This window comes from Canis lupus, chromosome 34 (genome assembly GCF_048164855.1).
Source record: "Canis lupus baileyi chromosome 34, mCanLup2.hap1, whole genome shotgun sequence".
In the NCBI taxonomy this organism is placed as follows: Eukaryota; Metazoa; Chordata; class Mammalia; order Carnivora; family Canidae; genus Canis; species Canis lupus.
The window spans coordinates 22,769,967-22,792,763 of record NC_132871.1 but is presented as its reverse complement, the minus strand read 5'-3'; the positions used below and the strand labels follow the sequence as shown (position 1 = coordinate 22,792,763).

At 33.8% G+C, this 22,797-nt stretch overlaps 1 protein-coding gene and 1 long non-coding RNA gene across 3 annotated transcripts in view; one reads left to right on the top strand and one right to left on the bottom strand.

Moving 5' to 3' along the window:
- The window catches only part of KCNH7 (potassium voltage-gated channel subfamily H member 7), a 474,114-nt gene that overhangs the window by 281,715 nt on the left and 169,602 nt on the right, over positions 1 to 22,797 (bottom strand). The gene's annotated exons all lie outside the window — the stretch shown is intronic.
- Positions 11,593 to 22,433, top strand: LOC140624562 (uncharacterized). The gene is made up of 3 exons (XR_012024024.1): positions 11,593 to 11,792; positions 21,409 to 21,472; positions 22,289 to 22,433. It is a non-coding gene; the product is annotated as an uncharacterized lncRNA (long non-coding RNA).

Sequence of the window (22,797 nt, the reverse complement as noted above, 5' to 3'; positions counted from 1 at the left end):
ACAGCATATTGGGACGCCTGTGTGACTCAGTGGTTAAGCACCTGCCTTTGGGTCAGGGCATGATCCCAGCATCCTGGGGTCAAGTCCCGCATCAGGCTCCTTGTATGGATCCTGCTTCTCCTTCCTCTGCCTATGTCTCTGCCTCTTTCTCACGGTGTCTCTCATGAATAAACAAAATCTTTAAAAAAAAAAAGCATATAAAAAAAATAAATGATTCCTTATTATCTTGAAAAAATGCATTGCTTTTATGCTGAAGGACTGCTAAGTTAGAAACCGTTGTTTGAAGGGATAACATTATTCAAATACATGTTGATGATTTTTTATTTATTAAAAAGTAAACTATGGTATTTTTTTTCTGTATGCTCAAGACCAATTTTGAAATATGAATACCTACAAAATGTGGGACAGAAATAGCTTAGTGTGTTATTTTTTATACAAAATCTTAAGCAAAAGAAAATGTTTTGTCTCCTAAGCACATCACAGTTGTCTTAGTTTTAATTAGGAAAACTCAAAAGCAGTGCACTTTAATCTTATGATGTGGCTGAAAGAGCTGAGACTTACAATCTATCACACTAGCTTGGAGAAAGCGCCTACATTTCTGAGACTTTAACTTATTCTCCAAATGAAGATAATAATAGTAATACCAGTTAGCAGGAGTGTATGATGCTTAAAAGAGATATTTCAAATAAAATGCTTTGTACTGCAGCTGCTTTATAAATACTAGTCCCAATTTCAGTACTTTCATAACAGGAAATATTTACTAAAAGTTGTTTTTCTCTCTATAGCAAACACATTGTTTTAAGTCTCAAAACATATGTAGACCTTTTGAAGAAAAATGTCAAGGGATTTGGATAGCACCTTTCACTACATCTTTGGGATTAACATAGCTGCAGATACCACTGAGTGATTCCTGTGTGCCAAGAGCTTTAATTCATTTAATCCTCATAAAAACCCAGAGTTATAATTGCATTTCACTTGAAAGAAACTGAGGCTTACAGGGCAAACCTGACTCCAACATCACAGATTTTAACCTTGTTTTAGTAGATTTCAGGCATCTGCAATGCTCAAAGCTCTGGGTTTAGAAGGTAAGGTGTTGGCCCTAGTAAAATTATGTGTGTGCTGCGTATATAGTTACGCAGATGATCTGTTGAAGTCAACAGAAGTTATTGGGGCAATTTTAATATTTTTAATGCACCAAGGTTTGAAGTCCTAAAGGCCCAATATGGTAGGTTATAAGCCCAACTCTGCTATTTGTTAGGAATCCTTGGATAATCAATCTAAAGCTGCATCTGTAAAATGAGGATAATAATGTGCAGTTCACTGGGTCATTGTGGTTATTATTGAGATATTATATGTAAATTCTTCACATGGTGACTAACTCATAGATAGTTTCTGATCAAGTATTTGACATAAATAACAATATAACACAAAGAAAAGAAACAACTGCACAAATCTATAACCACTTAAGATAACTTCATGGGGCGAGCCTTTCAAAAAAGATTCTATTCTAATATATATATTATATATACATTATATATATAATATGTATTTCTTAAAATAAGAGATTTTAATTGTATTTTAAATACTCTTTCTTGGATTTTAGTTTTGTAAACACTCTAGGAAATCTAAAATGATGTCTGTTTTGCTCTTGGCAAATTTCTCTGGGGAAACAGAAACAAACATTAAATTCATTGACTCAAGTTTCTATGCAACCTTAGTGTCAATCTTTTTATATAAGTTCTATACAAAGTCTATACTGACTAGACCACAAAATAGTCTACATAGAATATACAGACTATAACATAGTCTATATGTACATATTTGAAATATCCAGCTTACAAGGAATGAGCATTTAGAGGTGTCTTTTGCATTCAGTTCTTTTGCTGCACTTCCTGCTTGACTTCCCCTTGCCTTCTTTTTTTTTCCTTTTCCTTTTTTTTTTCTTGGTCGTCAAATTATCCTTTACTGAAATATTTTCCTTTGTAGTTAACTAGCTGGGCATTCCACTGCACCACCATTGATGTCATCTATGATGTCATGAGGGTGGTGGCCATCAACATTGTAATCCACAGACTGGGCAGTCCCCAAGATCTCTTTAATGATTCCGAAGAGTTCTCTGGCTAAAGATCGGGGCCACATCTGTTGGGCAATGTTGACAGTCTCATCAAAAGTGGTATTTCCACTGCACTTAATGTTTTCTGCTTCTTTCTGTCTCTTGGTGGGTCCTTGAGGGTTTCAATAATCAGGAAAGATGCAGAAGGTACCACTCAATCTGGGCCTGTCTGTTCTGAATGATCAGTTTCACTATGATCCTTAGACCCTTCCAACTACTGGTCACCTTTGGCAATGTCGTCACCAAACTTTTGTGGAGACAGACCCAGCAGTCCGACCTTTGGGGCCAGGACAGATGTGGCACTGGCTTCGCTACCAGTGCACCTCAGGTACATGACGTTGATCTCATTGGGGTTGAACTTAGGTGGCAATGTGGAGGCAGCTGGTGTCCGACGAACCCAGATTCCAGACAACCAAAGACAGTTGCACCTTTGCCTCCGCCGAACCAAAAGCCAAAAGCTTCCCCTTACCTTCATATCCATGATTTATATGAGAAAATAAATCACAAACTAAAAGCATACAGGGCATTGTAGAAGGGTGAAAAGGTATTACTCTACTTTAGTGATAATGATGAGGAAGGAAAGATGAGCATAAGGGCTACAAATCATCTCTTTTCCTTTTCATTGCTCTGAGACTATAGCCAGGCCTGTTAGTAGGACACAGCATCTTTGTTGCCATGTTTGGTGACATGGCAAAAAAACAATAAATGAACAGATTGCATCAATGGCAAAGCATGTGGATGTTCATTATGGAGCATCGAGAGAGGGTAGAAAAATACACAGGAAAAGCTCAGTGATTTATTCTGCTAGATCCAGCTTAAAAAGAAACACTAAATGTTAGAGATGATTAATCATCAAGCTCAAGGGTTACAAATTCAAGTGACTACAGGTAAGAAAAATGAGAAATAAGCTGGGAAGACTGGCAATTCGGAGGACATGTGTCCTCTCAAAAGATGTTGAGCAGCTGTAGCAGATTGCTAATACACAAAGGGATGCTTGTATACAACTTCCATTTCTTTAAAATATACACTTTTTGGAGCAGCTTTAGGTTCACAATGAAATTGAGTAAAAACTAGAGTTGACATATTTCCCTTACCCCCACATAGACACAGCCTCTCCCATTACTAACCCCTCATACCAGACCAGTACATTTGTTACAATCTATAAACTTACACTGATTGATTGATATCTTATTACCATCCAAAAGTCCATAGTTTCCATGTGGATTCATTCTTAGCTTTGTATTTTCTGGGTTGTGACAAATGTATAATGACATATACCTACTATCACAATATACAGAAAAGTTTTATTGCCCTAAAAGCCCTCTGTGCTGCCTTTTCATCCCTCCTTTCCCCTGAACCTCTTGCAACCATGATCTTTCTACTTTTTCTATAGGATTGTCTTTTCAAAAATGACACATAGCTGGAATCACGCAGTACATAAACTTTTTAGTCCAGTTTTTTTTCTCACTTAGTAATATGCTTTTAGGATTCTTCTATGCCTTTTCATGGTTTGATAGCTCATTTCTTTTTAGCGTTGAATAATATTCCACTGCATAGATGTACTCGAGTTTATTTATCCATTCACCTACTGAAGAACATCTTGGCTGCTTCCAAGTCTTGGTAAATATAAATAAAGTTGTTATAAACATCCATGTGCTGGTTTCTGTGTGGACATAAATTTGAACTCATGTAGATAAATACCAAGGAGTGTGATTGTTGCATCATATGGTAATAATATGTTTAGTTTTGTAAGAAAATTCCAAACTGTCTTCTAAAGTGAGTGTGCCATTTTGCATTCCCTCCAGCAATAAATAAAAGTTCTTATTGCTCCATATCCTCATCAGCATTTACTGTTATCACTATTTTGGATTTTCACCAACTTAATAGGTATATATCTACACTTCTTTGTTGTTTAAATTTGCAATTATTTAATGTCATATGATGTGGAGAGTCTTTCATTTGCCATCTCTATATTTTCTAGGTGAGGCGTCCTTTCAGATCTTTGCCCACTTTTTTATGGGATTATGTTTTATTGTTGAGTTTTACGAATTCCTACATATTTTGGATAATAGCCCTTTACTATATTTCTTCTGCAATTTTTTTAAAGATTTTATTTATTCATCCATGAGAGACACACACAGAGAGAGAGAGAGGCAGAAACACAGAGAGAGGGAGAAGCAGGCTCCATGCAGGGAGCCCGACGTAGGACTCGATCCCGGGTCTCCAGGATCACATCCTGGGCTGAAGGCGGCGCTAAACCGCTGAACCACCAGGGCTGGCCTCTTCTGCAATTTTTAAAAGATTTTATTTATTTATTCATGAGAGACACACAGAGACAGGCAGAGACTTAGGCAGAGGAAGAAGCAGACTCCCTGTGGAGATCCTGATGTGGGACTTGATCCCAGGACCCCGGGATCATGACCTGGACCAAAGATAGGCACTCAACCACTGAGCCATCCACGTGCTCCTGTTCTGCAAATGTTTTCTCTAATCTGTAGCTTCTCTAATCATTCTCTTAACAATATCTTTCACAGAGCAGATTTTAGTGAAGTCCAACTAAGCAATTATTTCCTTCATGCATCATGCTTTTGGTTTTGTATTTTAAAAGTCATGAACAAACCCAAGGTTATCTAGATGTTCTCTAATGATATCTTATAAGAATTCCCCAATTTTTTTTTTTTTTTTTTTTTTTTTTTTTTTTACATTTTGGTCTGTGATCTCTTTTGGTTAATTTTTACAAAGAAGGTAAGCTCTGTGACTAGATTTTGTGTGTGTCTGTGTGTAGATGTACAGCTGTTCTAGCTCCATTTGTTGAAAAGAGTATTTTCTCCATCGAATTGCCTCTACTCCTTTGCCAAAGATCACTTGATTCTATTTGTATAGGTCTAATTCTTGGCTCTCTTATTGATCCGTTTGTCCATTCTTTAATCAAGACTACCTTTTCTCATCTACTATAAGCAAGTCCTAAAATTGGGTAGTGTCAGTCCTCGGACTTTGTTCTTCGTCAATAATATGTTGGCTATTCTGGGTCTTTTGCCTCTCCTCATAAACTTTAGAGCCTTTTTAATAATATCTACAAAATAACTTTGTAGATTTTTTGAGATCATGCTGAATCTATAGATTGAATTGGAAAATCTATCTATAACATTGAAAGAACTCTCTGTTTAGTTTGTTTTGTGAGGGTTTTAAATTTATACCCAAATAGTTTGTTCCTGAGGGTGCCAACATAAATGGCATTGGAAGGTTCAAATCCCTGTCGTTTCTTGCTGGTACATAGAAAAATGACTGACTTTTTTTTTTTTAAAGATTTTATCTATTTATTCATGAGAGACAGAGAGATAGAGAGAGAGAGAGAGAGAGAGAGAGAGAGAGAGATTGGCAGAGACACAAGCAGGCTCCATTCTGGGAGCCTGACATGGGACTCGATCCCCGGTCTCCAAGATAACACCCTGGGCTGAAGGCCATGCTAAACCACTGAGCCACCTGGGCTGCCCCCAAAATGACTGACTAATGTATGTCAGTTTCATATCTTACTGTATATCATGCTGTAATATCTTATTAGTTATAAGAGGTTTTTTGTCAACTCTTGTACTTTCTACATAGACAATGTCATCTACAAACAAAAACAGTTTTATTTCTTCCTTCCCTACCTGTATACCTTTCTTTCCCTATCTTTCTTTTCTTGAAAGACTTATTTATTTCAGGGAAAGAGAGAAAGAGAGAACAGAGGAAGGGGGAGAAGCAGACTCCCTGCTAAGCAGGGAGCCTAAGGAGGAACTTGATCCTGTGATCCTGAGATCATGACCTGAGCTGAAGGCAGTTGCTTAACCCACTGAGCCACCCAGGTACCCCTTGCTTCCCATTTTTCTCTTACTTCATTAGTTAGGACTTCCCATACGATACTGAAAAGAAGTATTGAGAGGGGACATATTTGCCTGTTCTGATCCTAGTAAGATAGCTTTGAGTTTTTCACCACTGAGAATGATGTTATCTGTAGTTCTTTTTGTAAATATTTTATCAAATTGAGGAAGTTATCCTCTAATTCCTACTTAAATAAGAACATTCTATCATGAATACATATTGGATTTTGTCAAAGGCTTTCTCCATAACTATTGATATGGTCATGTGATTTTTCTTCTTTAACTTGTTAATGTGATGGATTCCATTAATCAGTTTTCAGTTTTTGAGCTAGCCTTGCATATTTGGAATAAATCCCAATTGATTGGTGTGTAATTCTTTTTATATATTGTCCAAAGCAGAATGCTAGTATTTTCTTGAACATATTTTATGCTCATGAAATATATTGGTCTCTGGTTTTCTTGTGATGTCTTTGGTTTAGTATTAGGGTAATGCTGCCCTCACAGATTGAGTTAGAGGTATTCCCTCTGCTTCTTTTGAGAGAGACTGTAAAGAATAGATACATTTTCTTCATTGAATTTCTTCACCTGCACATAGTGCTTTCTGTCTTAGAAGTTTATTAATTATTGGTCCAATTTTTTAAATAAATATAGACTTATTATCCATTTTTTCTTGTGTGAGTTTTGGTAGATTGTGTCTTCAAAGGAATAGGTCCATTTCATCTAGATTATCACATTTGTGGGTGTACTGTTGCTTATAACGTTCCTTTATTATCCTTTTCATGTCTATAGGACCTTTAGTGATATTATCTCTTCATTTCTGTTATTGGTAATTTGTGTCTTCTCTTTTTTTTTTTTTTTTCCCTTGGTTAACCTGACTAAAGGCTTATTAGTTTTATTGATCTTTTTGAAGAACCAGCTTTAGGTTTTTTTGATTTTCTCTACGGATTTCCTTTTTTTTTTTCAACTCCCCTGACGTCTGCTCTAATTTTTATTTTATTTTTTAAAAGATTTTATTTATTTATTCATGAGAGACACAGAGAGGGAGGCAGAAACGTAGGCAGAGGGAGAGGCAGGCTCCCTCCAGGGAGCCAGATGCAGGACTCAATCCCAGGACCTCAGGATCACGCCTAAGCTGAAGACAGATGCTCAATCACTCAGTCACCCATTCCTCTGCTCTAATTTTTATTCTTTTCTTCTGCTTACTTTGGATTTGGTTTCCCTTGTCTTTTCTTCTCTTCTTTCTCTAGTTTCCTAAGAAACTAAGATAGAAGTTTAGATTATTGATTATATCTTTCTTCTTTTTTAATGTATGCATTCAATAATAGAAATTTCCCTCTCAACACTTTCTGAATCCTACAAACTTTTAATTAAATTTTCATTTAATTCAAACTATTTTTTATTTCTCTAGAGAGTTCATCCTTGACCCATGGTATTTATTTAATCTCCAAGTATCGTGAGATTATTCAGCTACCTTTCTGCTATTGATTTCTAGCTTAATTCCATGGTGGTCTAAGAGAAGACAACTGTATAGTTCTTATTCTTGTAAAACATTTAAGATGTATTTTACGGTTGAGAATATGGTCTATCTTTGAGGATGTTTTATGCAAGCTTAAGAAGAATGTGTATTCCGCTACTGTTGGATATAACATTCTTTAGATGTCAATTATGTTCAATTGATTGATAGTGCTGTTGAGTTCAACATTCTCCCTAATTTTCTATCTGCTAAATCTACTTAAAATTCTTTCACTTTAAAAATTATTTCTTATACGATGGCAAGCCAAAAAATGCTGTGAGATATTGCAGTGTGGATTTAAATTTAACACAATCTTCCAGATTGTGTACGTAGAAATTAAGACTAAGAGAAGATAAAAACCTATATGTCCTATAGTTATTTAACAGTGAGACAAGGACTTAATTCTTTAAACACCAGTAGTCTTGTCACCTTTATGACTGGCTTCCTGAAGATTCTTAACAAAAAGTTCTGTATGATAATATAATACTTTTCTTTGGCAAAGGGATCTATCTTAGAAAATTTTTAAAAAATAATTTGGTTTATTAATACTTTGAAGAAACTATGTCAACCTAAAATTATTCTCAACATACTCCAAAAGAAAGACATTTCCCACAGGCAAGACTGAATGTGACAATACTATGATCCTGATACCCCAAATATACACTGTTACAGTCCAGTCTCTACTTCCTGCTGGCACCAGGTCACAGAAAGAAGTGCTTCATCAATGGGAACCCTATGGATCTTTACCTGTTAGTAAAAGCAAAATAAATTATAATACCTTACACTTGTAGAAGGTTACCAGAATGACTAAAAGTTGCTGTTTGAGACAAGAACTTGGAAATGTAGAGAACTCAAAGTTGAAGGAAAGATAATAAAGAAAAAAAAAGGTTGTAAAAGATGAACTAGATGTTAAACAGAAACTGGGGTATGGTATCTTTAACAAAATTCAATGAGGAAATTAAAATACACTTGGGAATCTTTAACTTTTTTCAGATATTATTATTTGCATTTAAGAACATAAAAGGTCATTGTATATAATGAAGATTGATTTATTTGAGAATCTTAACATCTCATCCAAATCATGGAATTCTGAGTAGGCCATGAATATTGATTATTGATATCATGATGGCTCAATCTGTAGATTGTAATAAAAAATGATCCTATAAGAAGCTATTTCAGGTAATGCAAATCTCATAAATTTATGGGATAAAGGTTGTGTATTACTAAGAAAGAGATACTCCAGATTTAGAAAGGAAATAAAAAGCAAGAGCGATCTAGTACTTACTAAAAGATGTTTCCAAAAAGCTAGTGTAGCATATCTCCTTTGTTCTCTGCAAATTCTGTTATAATAGGTCCTGATGCTAAGTGGTTTTGGTTTTAGGTAAGTAAAAAATTTTAAAAAATTATATTATAGCTGTATGTTTCTTAGAAAAAAAATTAGGGGAAAAAAGAGTAGGGAAAAATTAGAGAGGAAGATAAACCATGAAACATTCCTAACTATAGGAAACAAACAGTGTTGCAGAAAGGGAGATAGGTGGAACAAATAGGGTAACTGGGTGACATGCATAAGGAGGGCACATGATGAGACGAGCACTGGATGTTACACTATATGTTGGCAAATTGAATTTATTTATTTATTTTTTAAAAAGTCTTTATTTATTCATGTGAGACAGAGAGAGAGGCAGAGACATAGGCAGAGGGAGAAGCAGGCTCCATGCAGGGAACCTGATGCAGGACTCGATCCCAGGACTCCAGGATCACAACCTGAGCCAAAGACAGACGCTCAACCAATGAGCCACCCAAGTGCCTGGCAAATTGAATTTAAATAAATTTTTAAAAGAATTTTAAAGAAATTAGTTGTACTGAAATTCTGATTTTTCGTGTAAAACCTGATAACCGAGTTAAAATGTATTCACTCTACACTCTCACACTCATTCACTATGGAATATATATAATCCATATTTCTATATTCCTAATACATATATTGCATATTACTTTTTTCAAGTAAGCCTATTTGTTTTCAGGTAAATTAAATTGATGGTAGATACTTGATATACGAGTCAATTTATGCAATCCCTTTATTTAATAAGTACATTTCATCCTATGTGCAAAAAATAAAGAAGTCTTTGATCTTTGTGTTTATTTGGAGTTAATAAATCCAGTCTCTTTCCTATTTCAGAGCTTTTACACATGCTCTGCCATCTGGCTGGAATAGTCTTTCTCTGTTCTAGTTGACTCTTACAGAGATCTTCTCTGATCATCTCCTTAATTTACTCTCAATAAGCTGTTCTCTTTTCTTTATAGTCCTTGTTTGCTTGGTTGTTCAAAATCTGTTTTGCATAGTACTCTATAAATTCCATTAGATCAAGGACCACAACTATTTTGCCCACCATGATGGTAGGTATAGCATGTAACAAAATGCTTGGCAAATATTATGTACACAATTAATATTTGTTCTGAGAACAAATAAATGAATTAGTATAACATAGCAGAAAGAGTTTTGAATTGGAGGTCAAGAGAAACAAATTCTTGTATAACATCAATCTATGTAGGTTATTTAACTTCTTATTTAACTAAATAACTTGTAGGATATTTAGGCCTTAAATTTCTTTTCTCAATATAAATAATAACAATAAGGCTCTGTTACATTTATTTTTGAGAATTTAAGATAGCAAATGGAAGTACAGGCACATGTCAGGTACTTGGTAAATAGTGATTGTGATTGAATAGCCTTAGATATGTCATAACCTTAAACCTGTCATTTACTCATCTGTAAAATCAGTAAATGAGTTGTTGTGAAGTTAAAATATGATTCCTATAAGCTCTGTCCTTGGCAGAGTAGGACATGCAGTGGATATTTGTTGAACATATATTTTCAGAAAGTATATTGTCTAATACTGATGCCAGGACTCCTCATATAACTTCATTTTATATTTTTGGGAGAAAGTATTATGCTTACAGAAGTGCTGCTTGCTATTGTTTCATGGACATTTCTGTGTTGTGTTTTTTTCTTCCATATCTAGTCTTATCCTATTTTGATGACAATTTTTGATGATTTACTAGTGACAATAAATTCAAATAGAATTTTTCTAATTTACTTTCCTCTCAGTAACACATAATTTTGATTATCACTAAATTCTCCTTAATAGAGAACTGACTAGATTGCTCTTCCAGAAAACCATCATTTAACTTTTTTTGCCTACTCTGAAGATGTTCCAGAGAATCAAATAATCAACTGTCAGAGAGAACAGAAATTGAAATGCAAATTGAAACGTTTAACCTGCATAGGAAAGAGCTCTGAATGGGCTTCATCAAACCAGTTATTGAGCATATCAGTTATTGAAAATAAGTAACACCAGACAATACGACAATGTAACAGTGATGAGATGGCTTAAATGTCGCACAATTGTGTGGGAATATCAATGTAAAATATATAATACAGTAAACTGAACTATGTAAATGGATTTTAACATCAAGGGAAGATAAAACGGAAGCAATTTGGAAAATAATAGCTCCCAGGAATCTGCTAAGAATCGATGCCCTTACCGCAGATCCCATTAACAAAGCTTCCATGTTTCCTACCTGGCTTTATTAATTCTATCTGACCTTATCAACTCCCTTCTGACAACTCTACTTTCATTCCACAACCATATCAATGTTCCTTTCTCTGCAAATTCCTCATGTTAGTTTCCCTGTTTCAAGTTATGAGTCCCTGCTCAGCTGCTGTCCTTACTCCCCTGTTATTCATCTTTTTCTCTTTCCATGTTATTCCTTTTTTCTTTTTCTATCAGTTTTTCTTCAATCATTTTTTTCTTCTTAACTGTTTTAAATTTAAAACAGCTTTTAAGAAATTTACAAACACTATGGACTCTTTCCCCAGAGGAGTATATATCACATATCATCTGTTTTACTTGCAATTTTAGGGAATTCTTGAACATCATAAGGTCAGCTATGGATAAACTCCAGGTAAAGAACACCTGTGTTAGCCATCTCCTTCCAATTCTCAAAGCAGTAGCAATAGTTACCATTTATTGAGTAACTGCCAATACAGCAGATGCTGCCCTGGGTGTCTTCTGTTTTTTGTCTCTAAACTTCATGAACCCCATTTCACAGAAGATGCGGTTGAATGAGAAAGAGGTTAAATAATTTGACCAAAATTATACTTAGTTTGTAGTGGAATTGGGATGTGAATCCAAGTCTAATTCTAATTACATGCTTTTCCCCCTGCAACCCACTGCCTTGTGACATTTGGTGAGAAGAATGAGACACAGAGAAGAAAAACCATTGAAATTCTACAGACTAACAGGTAGTAAAGGGAATTTGTATAGGGGATTGTATATTCCATATCCATATAATATTTCATATAACTATAGAATATGGGTAGTTATTCCATACACAGAGCATAGCATTTTTTTATAAAAGATGTTCAGTGATAATAGGACAATATCGTTTTGTAGCTAGTATGCAGTAGAATATATGAACTCGTTGTTAAATATAGAAAAGAATACTTAACAGTCAGAAAAATATTCAGCTGTAAGTTCCCTAAATGTTCTATTTTTTATCACGTCTAATTACCTTTGGAAGTATATTCTGTTTCCAGAAATGCAATAAGAAAAAGGAGAAAAGGTCTGTGGATTTTGCTCACAATTTTGATATCTATTCTAAATTCCTAAATTCTTTCTTTCTTTCCTTAATTATGTAAGAACATAATTGAATTGAAATAGTCTTGGGAAAATATTTTCAAAGTTATCTCAAATTATGATTGTGTTCTTTCATCTTCTTATCACTATTGAATGTAAAAACCAACAAACAAAATCCCACTTTTTTGTATAAGTGAATTGGGTAAATCCAAAATTACAATAAAAATTTTGGCTTATATACAAATTAGAGTTCAACTACAACTGAGAATTTTTAAATTCATTTAAATTTTAAATAAGGACACGAAATTCTAAAACAAATTATAAATGTATTATCCATGTCTTTTGATAAAAAGTTATGTTTGGCTCTAAATAAAGAGAAATTTTGGGAGAAACAGAATTAGTTATTTTTATTTATTTATATGTTTATATATTTTTAAAGATTTTGTTTATTTATTCATGAGAGACACTCTTTTTTTTTTAAGATTTTTTTTTAATTGATGAGAGACATAGAGAGAGAGGCAGAGACAGAGGCAAAAGGAGAAGCAGGCTCCATCCAGGGAGCCTGATATGGGACTCGATCCTAGGACTCCAGGATTATACCCTGGGCCAAAGGTAGGCGCTAAACCACTGAGCCACCCAGGGATCCCTTCACTTCTTTACATACTTTTCTCTCTGATATTAACTGGCCTCTTTACTCTCCCTTGACCTCATGGAGTGTGCTTTCCCAAAACTTTATGAGTATGACAGGGTATATAGAAGTCAGTATTTCTCAAATATGGTATATATATAACACTAATGGTATATAAAAAGAAGTGAGGGAAAGAACTTTTTTTTTATTTTGCAATTTTATCTTTATTTCAGAGTCCATTTAACAAACCACATAAAATAAGAACTATCACATCAAACATTTTTTTCCACAGAAATTATTGTTTACAATAAGTTTAGGATGACCAGCCACCTCCAAGATCCTCCATTGCTCCAGGGCACTAGACTTGAGCCAAATAGGGAGGCAAGCCATGCATTGGTTTTCAATCACTGTTGTGTGCTGCAACTTCAGTGCTGATGTCATGCCTCCTACTTCTGTTCATCTCCAACAGCATCACAAGACCAACTTTCTTAGATTCTCTCCACATCTTACTGATAATCATCTTCCAAATCTTCTGAATGTTCTGTACAATCCCTAGTAATTCTTGTCCTTCACCTCTCCCCGCTACTAATTTATTTAACCACTCTACAACGCCTTTAAGAATTCTCGCTGCAACCAAAGGGTGCTTTCTTCCTTCTTCAAGCTCTTTAACATTTTCCTTTGCATCCTTCCCTTAGTAAAACCTCACTCTTCCCTGGGTTATTGTTTCCCTGTGATGTTCAAACAGACTATAGTTCTTCCTTCATCCCTTTCATACCACATTTCACATACCTTAGGACCTGGAGTTACAGTGAGCATCTTCTTTGCTCCTGTTAGAAGACCTCAACTTTTTTAAAGCACATATTTTAACCTTACCATCAATTATGTCTTCTCTTTACTATCATCTACCAACTTCCTAGTCATTTTATATCATTTTCTGTTGGTGTTAGCAACAAGTTCCTGATTTCTTCTCCAGCGTTCTTGGAGATTTCTAGTGTCATTAAGATCTACCCCAAACCAGGCCTGTTGGTTCCTCTAGTTCTTGAAAACAATGTTCTTTTCTCTACTTTGGTCTTTAGTCAGTGCCATGCCCTCTGCCTTTCAGGTTCATCACTTCTCATTTAGGTATTCACCTCCAGTAACTCAGATACTCTATTGTTTTATTAGAACCATACCTTAGATCTTGCTATCACTCCAATGTCTGCAACTCCTTCAATATATAGATTTTGACATCCCTCTAACCAAAATTCCTCTCCTCTCCTCTCCTTCCAGCCATTCTTCTCTAGCACATCCAATCCAACAATTCTCTGAGCATAGTAAATCTTCCATTCTGTAACCATATTACTTTAGGCAAATGCTTCCTTATCTAGACTAGTTTCCATAATCCGATACTATAATCACTCCTTTTTAAAATCATAACTAACCTCTTTCTTCCACTGTCAGAACTGTCTAATGAAATCTTAACTCTGCCTAACTCAGTCACCTGCTTGCAAAAGACCTATAGTTGTACCACTACAGTTGAAAGTTGCTAGAGATATTACATAACTGAATTGACAAGATTCACTTTAACTTTATGTACAATTAGCTGCAAAGTATACTTCTTAGCTGGTTTTATTCATTTCTTTTTACTTATATCTTCTTTACCAGACCAATAATTGCTTAATTACTCCTGCTCTTTTTCTTTAGTTTTCTTCCCTCCCTTGTACTCAATGTTTTCGTAAGAAATCTCATTCAATTCAATGGCTTAAAACACTACAAAACTTTGATGACTCTCAAATTTTATCTCCGTCTTAGTTCCAAAATATAAAATTGTCTTCTTAATATATCTAATTAGATATCTGATAGGCATTTCAAACTTAAAACGTTAACAAAATAACTACCGTGTTTCAAAGAAAATGCTTGCCTATAAACTTTTCCTATTTCAGTAAATACTATCCTTAGAATTAGCCTGCCTTTCTCTCTCTCTCTCTTTCTTTCTTCTTTCTTTCCTTTCTCTTTCTCTTTTTTCATTCTTTCTTTCTCATACATTCAATCTATTACATTTCCACATGTATCTCAAGCCAGTCCTAATTACCACTTCTTTTCCAACCCTAAACCTTTTCTATAACCTCATGTGGATGACAGAATCATTCTTACTAGTTTACTATTGTTCTTGCACTGTCCAGTCCATTCCTTATACAGTAGTCAGGAGGATCTTTCAGTAGTGTTAATCAGATCAATCATTCCCATGCAGGAAGCTTTCCAATGGTTCTGTATTCCACTTATTAAAATATTTTAATACCTCACCAGGGCCCACATATTATATCATTTGTCACATACCTTTATCTTTAAACTTACATCTCTCTATTCATCTCCTCACCTTTTGTACAGACCATATTCCTTTTTTTTTTAATTTTTATTTATTTATGATAGTCACAGAGAGAAAGAGAGAGAGGCAGAGACATAGGCAGAGGGAGAAGCAGGCTCCATGCACTGGAAGCCCGATGTGGGATTCGATCCCGGGTCTCCAGGATCGCGCCCTGGGCCAAAGGCAGGCGCCAAACCGCTGCGCCACCCAGGGATCCCAGATCATATTCCTTACATCAAGCTAATTTGCATCTCCAGACTTCGCAATTGTTATTCCTTCTGATTGGAATGCCATTCACCTTTGAGTATCTAGTTCTCATCATTCAGGCTTCAACTACATTTTACTTCCTCTAAGCAACTGGTCCAATTTCCAGATAAATCAGGCCCCGTATCCCATATAATTCTATTATATTTTCCTACTTAATTTTACCTACCACAGTCATTGGTGCCAAAGCTATTCTTTTTATGTGTTTTGTGCTTATTATATTTTTCCTCTTATTAGAAGACAATAATTTATTTGAAGGCATGGAATCTGTCCTATTAAAATTATACCTTTAATGCTTAAAACAATGATTAGAACACTGTAGATGTTCAATAAGTGTTTATGGGATGAATCAAGTAGGTGGCATCCTTAGACTTGAGTTTATTTATATAACTGCAGCTCATTTATAAACTAGTATTTTAAAATAAAATAAAAATTAAATTCCATTTACAGCATACATTAGAAAAACCCTTTGATTAATGTTTGCTCTTCAAAACGACTAAAAATCTTCACTAAGTTATTGAAAAGTATGTTTCATTTTTTGCTGAGCTGTCAAGAAAGTAAGAAAAATACGGAAAGGCTAACGTAAGGGAAAGAAGAATCTAGGAAGGTAACTATTATCAAAACTTGACAGCCACCTTGAGAGCATCTATCAATCCTTATTGATGGTGACATTAAGTTTAAACATTTTCTAAATGTGTGGGAAATGAGAGATAAAGGGCTTACCAAACTTTAAAGATCTGACAAGATGGAATGCAAAGACTCAAAGGATTGTACTCCCAATGAAACATACTCAACAGAAATAGAGGCAGTTCCATTCAACAGAAAAGACTTCTGCCTTAAACTTACTACACTTGGTGGGGGGAAGGTGGAGAATTTCATTGAGAATTCAAAACCTCAAGCCTGATATAGGTTTTGAGTCTAAATTAAGTGATGAATCATCTTCAAAACTCAAACTATAGCATTAAAGTGATCCAAGGTTTATAGTTTTCTCTAATGCTTGACATAAGAGGAGTTATTTCTCTTTGGAAAAGAATATAAATCTCCTGCCATAACCTCATAATATTCTCACAGATAAAGTTCTATTGACAATGAGCATGCAATGGAATCATAAGACACACAAAGAATAAGGTATCATGAATGAAGTAGTAGGGAAAATGAAAAGATTTACATTTTCACATATATTAAGTATTGGAATTATCAGACAAAACTATAAAATAACTAAGTTTCGATACATAAAAAGGAAAGAAAGCATCAAAAATACATATGAAGATCCAGAAACCTTAAAAATGGCTAATACATTTTTTAAAAATTTTAGGGGAATTAAAATTGTGACATTGAAATAGTAGGTTAGAATAGCTAAGTACAAATTTATTTTTTTAAAAAATTAGAATATAGGTATAAAAAGGGAACTAAAAAATAGCCCAGAGAATCAGAGATTTAAAGTCTGAAAAAAATATAAAGAATTACAGATGATAGAGTAAAAAGCTGTAATATATGTCCAGTTGGATATCCAGTAGAGAGAAAGAAATAAATAGAAAATAGTTAAAGAGATCATACTTAGGAATGTTCTAAAAACAGTAAAAGATGTGACTGTTTAGACTAAGAAATCTAAGTTAATCTAATGTAAGGTGGATAAAAAGAAATCTACACCTGGACTTAAAGACAAAGCACAAGACACAAAGCCAAAGCAGCCAAAACGTATTATCTTCAAAAGCATGACCTTAGTTTCAAAAGCAATGATACAAGCCAGAAGTCCATGGACTTATGTCTTCAAATTGTTGAAAAAAAAAATAATACCCAGTCCAGAATTGTATATATCCAACAAATATACAGTTTGCTCTTTCAAGAGTAAGGACAAAATGAAAAATCTTTCAGAAAAACAAAATCTTTTCTTTAATATCAAAGACACTTTCAACACACTGGTTCTCAAACTGGAGTAATTTTTGGCCCCCTTCTTGTACCTTCTCCTCCTCAGGGATATTTGGTATCATAGCTAAAGTGTGTTATTAGCAAGGATGCTGCTAAACACCTGCACTGTACAGGACAACCGACACACCAAAGAATTACTTGGTCCTAAAAGTCAATAGTATTGAGGTTGAGAAACCTTGCACTAAAGTAATATCTAAATATGTACCTAAGAAAGGAGGAAAAGACCCCAGAAAGAATGTCTACAATGCAAGAAAAAATTAAGAGGAAAGGTATTCAGTCATAAACATTAACTATATAAACACACAAAATTCACAGTGTAAACTAGTAAAACTAAATTACTAGAAAAGAATATCATATAAATTAGGGTTTAATTAGCTTTCCAATGTCCTAATAATTGTAATATTTCAAAAATTCTATCAGAGATAGAAATACTTGTTTTCTAGGCTACAATAATGTTGATACTAAAATGAGACAAGAACATAGCAGAAAGAAATATTACAGACCAATATCCTTTATGGATAGATATCCTTTATGATAGATATCTTTATGGATAGATATGAACAGGCTATGAAAAAGATGAGACAATGTTATCAATCAGGTTTATCCTAAAAATGCAAAGTTAGCTTAACATTAAAAAATCAATATAACCCACCACATTAACAGATTGTATTAGATCATGTTATCTATTCACAATTATTTATTCTTTCCCTACCCTGCCATACTTATTCATCCAATGGCCTAGGATTTGGCCATATGATCTATTGTGGATGATAGAATGTGAAAATATGTGACATACCACATCCAAGAAGAAGATTTAAATACACTTGCGTAATTTGGCTTTCTTCTCCCTTTCAGTTTTGCTGAATGCCATGAAAATAGTGTATCCCAGAGAGAAGTTGCTCTTTCAATATGGTCCTGGGAATGTGATGAAATTTGGAACTCATTTGATATACATTTGATGACAACAGTCATGTAACATAATAAAGAAATGAATATTTTTGTTGTATGTTACACATTGCTTCTTTTAACTAAAGAAGCAAAGCCCTGTATCAATTTCCAATAAAACAAAATAATTTAAGATAAGATCTTATACTTTTAAAAATTGAAGAAATTCCTTTATCTGCAAAAAATTATATATAATACTAATATATAAGTATGCATAATATAATACATAGTTTCTAATGGTGAAATATGGCATACTTTACTATTGAGCACAAGAAAATAATGCTATTACCATTTCTAGAAATATTAGGAAGGGTTATCTCAAAGTAAGGCAAGGGAAATGCATTGAACATAAAAGGATTGGGAAGGAAGAATTTTCAGATGATATACTTGTATATAAAAAAATATCCAAGAATGTACTGATAAATTTTTAGAATTAATAAGAGTTTAGCAGGTTTGTTGGATATAAATTAATAAACATCAAGAGAGGGATCCCTGGGTGGCGCAGCGGTTTGGCGCCTGCCTTTGGCCCAGGGCGTGATCCTGGAGACCCGGGATCGAATCCCACATCAGGCTCCCGGTGCATGGAGCCTGCTTCTCCCTCTGCCTATGTCTCTGCCTCTCTCTCTCTCTCTCTCTGTGACTATCATAAATAAATAAAAAAATAAAAATTAAAAAAAAAAATAAAAATAAACATCAAGAGAATTTATGTGTAATAAGAAAAAAAGAGTGTTGGGAAATATGACCAAACTAATATCAACAAAAATATCAAGTATTTAGGTATAAATCTAATGATATATTTGTGGGATATTTATGGAGAAAATGTTAAAACTTTAATGAAAGACATTTAAGAAGAACTGAATAAATGGAGTAGTATGCCATATTTTAGGGCAGAAAGAATCAATATCCTTGGGATACTTATTCTCCTTAAATTTAACCACAGAATCCATGTAAGTGCAATAAATATATTAACATATATTCTTTGTGGAATTTAAAATGCTGATTCTAATTTATAGATGTGCAAAGGTCTAAGAATGGCCTAGGCACTTGATAAAGAATAATAAATTTAGAGGATTTATCCATCAGATATCAATATTCATTACAGGGTTATACTGATAAAAAAAAGATGTGGTATCAGAAGAGGGGCAGACAAATAGGATAACATAGAAATTACAGAAACTTTTTTCATATATCAGGAAAATTCTTTTTTTTTAAGATTTTATTTATTTATTCATGAGAGACGCAGAGAGACACACAGAGAGAGGCAGAGACACAGGCAGAGGAAGAACCAGGCTCCATACAGGGAGCCTGATGTGGAACTTGATCTGAGACTCTAGGATCAAGCCCTGAGCCAAAGGCAGGCGCTCAACCACTGAGCCACCCAGGTGTCCCAAGGGAAATTCTTATTGAACAGAACAAGCATGGCAGACAGTGCATAAAAAGACAGATTATTTTATTAGGAAAAAATACAGATATCTACTCCAAAGTATACTCAAAAATCAATTCTAGAGGGACCCTGGTGGTTCAGCGGTTGAGCATTTGCCTTTGGTCCAGGGCATGATCCTGGAGTCCCAGGATCAAGTCCCACATCAGGCTTCCTGCATGGAGCCTGCTTCTCCCTCTGCCTGTGTCTCTGCCTCTCTCTCTCTCTCTCTCTGTGTCTCTCATGAACAAATAAATAAAATCTTTAAAAAAATAAAATATGCTTTAAAAAAAGCAAATTTGTGAAAAAACTATGAATTTGCAATAGGACAAGATTTATTTACCAAGATCCCAAGGCATTAATCATAAAGAAAATATTAATATGATTACATTATAGACCTTGTATTCACAAAAAGACAATACAAAGACATTCAAAAGGCAAACTATAAATTGAGAAAAGATATTACAACAAATAACTACCAAAAGGTTAGATGGCAGATTATGTACTGAACCCTACAAATCAGTAAGACTACAATAAGTAGCTTAATTTCAGAAAATAGGCAAATGGAGCAGATATTTTATAGAACAGTATACTGGATATATTAATAAATATTATGTATAGGATATATTAAGATATTAAGAGATGATTAATACAACTGATAAAAAATGAGATCAAACCAAATCCATAATTAGCATTTTATATTCACTAAATTGACAAAAATTAAGAAATCTAATAGTGCTAAATATTATCTATTTAGATAGAATGTGGACTTATAGAAAGTCCTTAGTCTTGAAGGGAGTATAAATTGATACAACTCAGAAAAATAATTTTGAGTTATGTAATACAATTAAAATATGTAAGATTATTTCCAACAGCAAAAAAAAAAAATTAGAAAAAATAAATGTATGTCAAATCAGTGTTGGATGCATAAATCATAGAATATTCATACGAAGTATACCCTTTAATAATGAAAATGAATAAACAATGATATATGCATCAAAGAAAGATAAATCTCAAAATCAAAATTTGAGTGAAAAACATGTAGGTAAAAAAGTAACATTCAGTATACTTCCACTAGTAAGAAATTAAAAAAATATTCAAAATATAACCATGTATGGTTTACTGGTTTCTTTTGAACTTTACAGGAAATAAAAAGAATAATAAACATAATAACATTATGTTAAGGAAGAGAGGAAATATTTAAGTGGATTTCAAATGTTCTGTTTCTTAAGCTCAATAGTGGATATTTGGTTGTTATTATTATTATTATTATTGATAATATATACTTTTAAATATTATTTTATACTTGTTAATCACTTAATTAAATAATAAAATAAACAGTTAAGCAAAATTTACATGATATACATTATGAATATAGTAGGCAAAGTTTTAGAATCAATGGAATTGATATCAATCAATTCTTTGAAATTATCATACTTAATCACTACCAGGATTCCACTAATATATTAAGTATATGTCCAATAGCTCTCACAAAGGGAAATACAAAGGACTGCATCAAGATGCATAGATAAGAAATCAGTATTAAAAAAAAAAAATCAGTATTTAGTCTTCTTGTATTTAATTCCAGTGTCCTTTTCTAAATACCAACCCCCCATTTTAAATTAACTTGAATGCTTAAAAGGAGACATCACATCAGCTTGAGTATCTTATAGGAATGATGCTGTTAAAATCTATCTTCCATTCAGGCAGGAAGATTTGTCACTGAGGTTCTTTTTTCTTTTCCACTTACAGAAAGGCATCTTAATATCTAGAAAAAGTTCTTAAGGATTTGGAGACAACAATGGAACCTATTAAGGTAATCCAGTAAGAGCTCACTGAAGGCACTTCCAAATCTCTGTTAGACTTAAATAGAAATCAATCTTAACAGTAAAAAATGGGTATATTTCATGTTCTTATCCATTTATGAAATAATTATCCATTTCTGAGCATTTTAGATAAGACTTAGGAAACTAACCAAATGCGAAACTCTTCAGTCCCTCTGCTTTCATTGACATAATTGCATAAGACAGTGTGTAACCAAAAAAGAGACAGAATTTTCACTGGCAAGCAAAGCACTTCCAATTTTTACTTCTATGTACAGGAAATATGTAACTGCCAAAGCTGACATCCCCTAGAGCTTCTGAAGTAATTTTTATAAGAAATCCAGAACTAAGTGGTGCAAACAGAAGTACCTTCAAAAGCTCCAGTAGTCACTATTTTAAGGCTTTTAAAATTGAAATAAAAATGAAGTCTCTCAAGGTAACTTCACAGAAAACTTTTCTTACCCTGTACTATTACGTGCGGCTTCATTTGTGACAGATTACTAATTTTCTTATTTTATGTATCTGATGTTTCCCTGAGAAAAATCACTTATGCTCAGAAAATTTGCAAAGATATCATTTATGAAAACAAAAACAAAAACAAAAAATCCTTTGGCACTACTGCTTAAAGATAAGAAAAAATTATATAAATGTAGAATCTTTTCTAAAATGTTACTTTAAAACACAAAATTATCATTTTAATGTCTTTAACTTGTTTAATTCTACCAAACAACTTGGTTAACTGAATGTAAAAAATATTAGTAAAAATGACTAAAACCATTGCAATCCACTGTTCTTTTAAATTTTGACAGATTATGGGACACCTGGGTGGCTCAGAGGTTGAGCACCTGCCTTCGGCCCAGGGCGTGACCCTGGAGCGCCGGGATCGAGTACCGCATGGGGCTCCCTGCATGGAGCCTGCTTCTCCCTCTGCCTGTGTCTCTGCCTCTCTTTCTGTGTCTCTCATGAATAAATAAATAAAATCTTAAAAATAAGTAAAAATAAATAAATTTTGACAGATTATATAGCAGAAAGGATAGACGCCTGGGAATATGCACTCTGAAAATGTCTAATTGGTCATTAATTAATTAATATTCATTTTGGTAATGTCATCATGCTGTTTTTAAACATTGGAGGCGTATAACATGGAAGAGTAAGATTTTAAGTACACCACCTACTGAATTTTCACAAACTGAACATACTCATTTAACCAACACCCAGATTAAGAAAGAATGTTACCAGTACTGCAGAAGCATACCCTTCAAGATACCTACCCCCAGACTCCCTTTTGCATGGCCTCCTTTCCTCCATATTACATTTG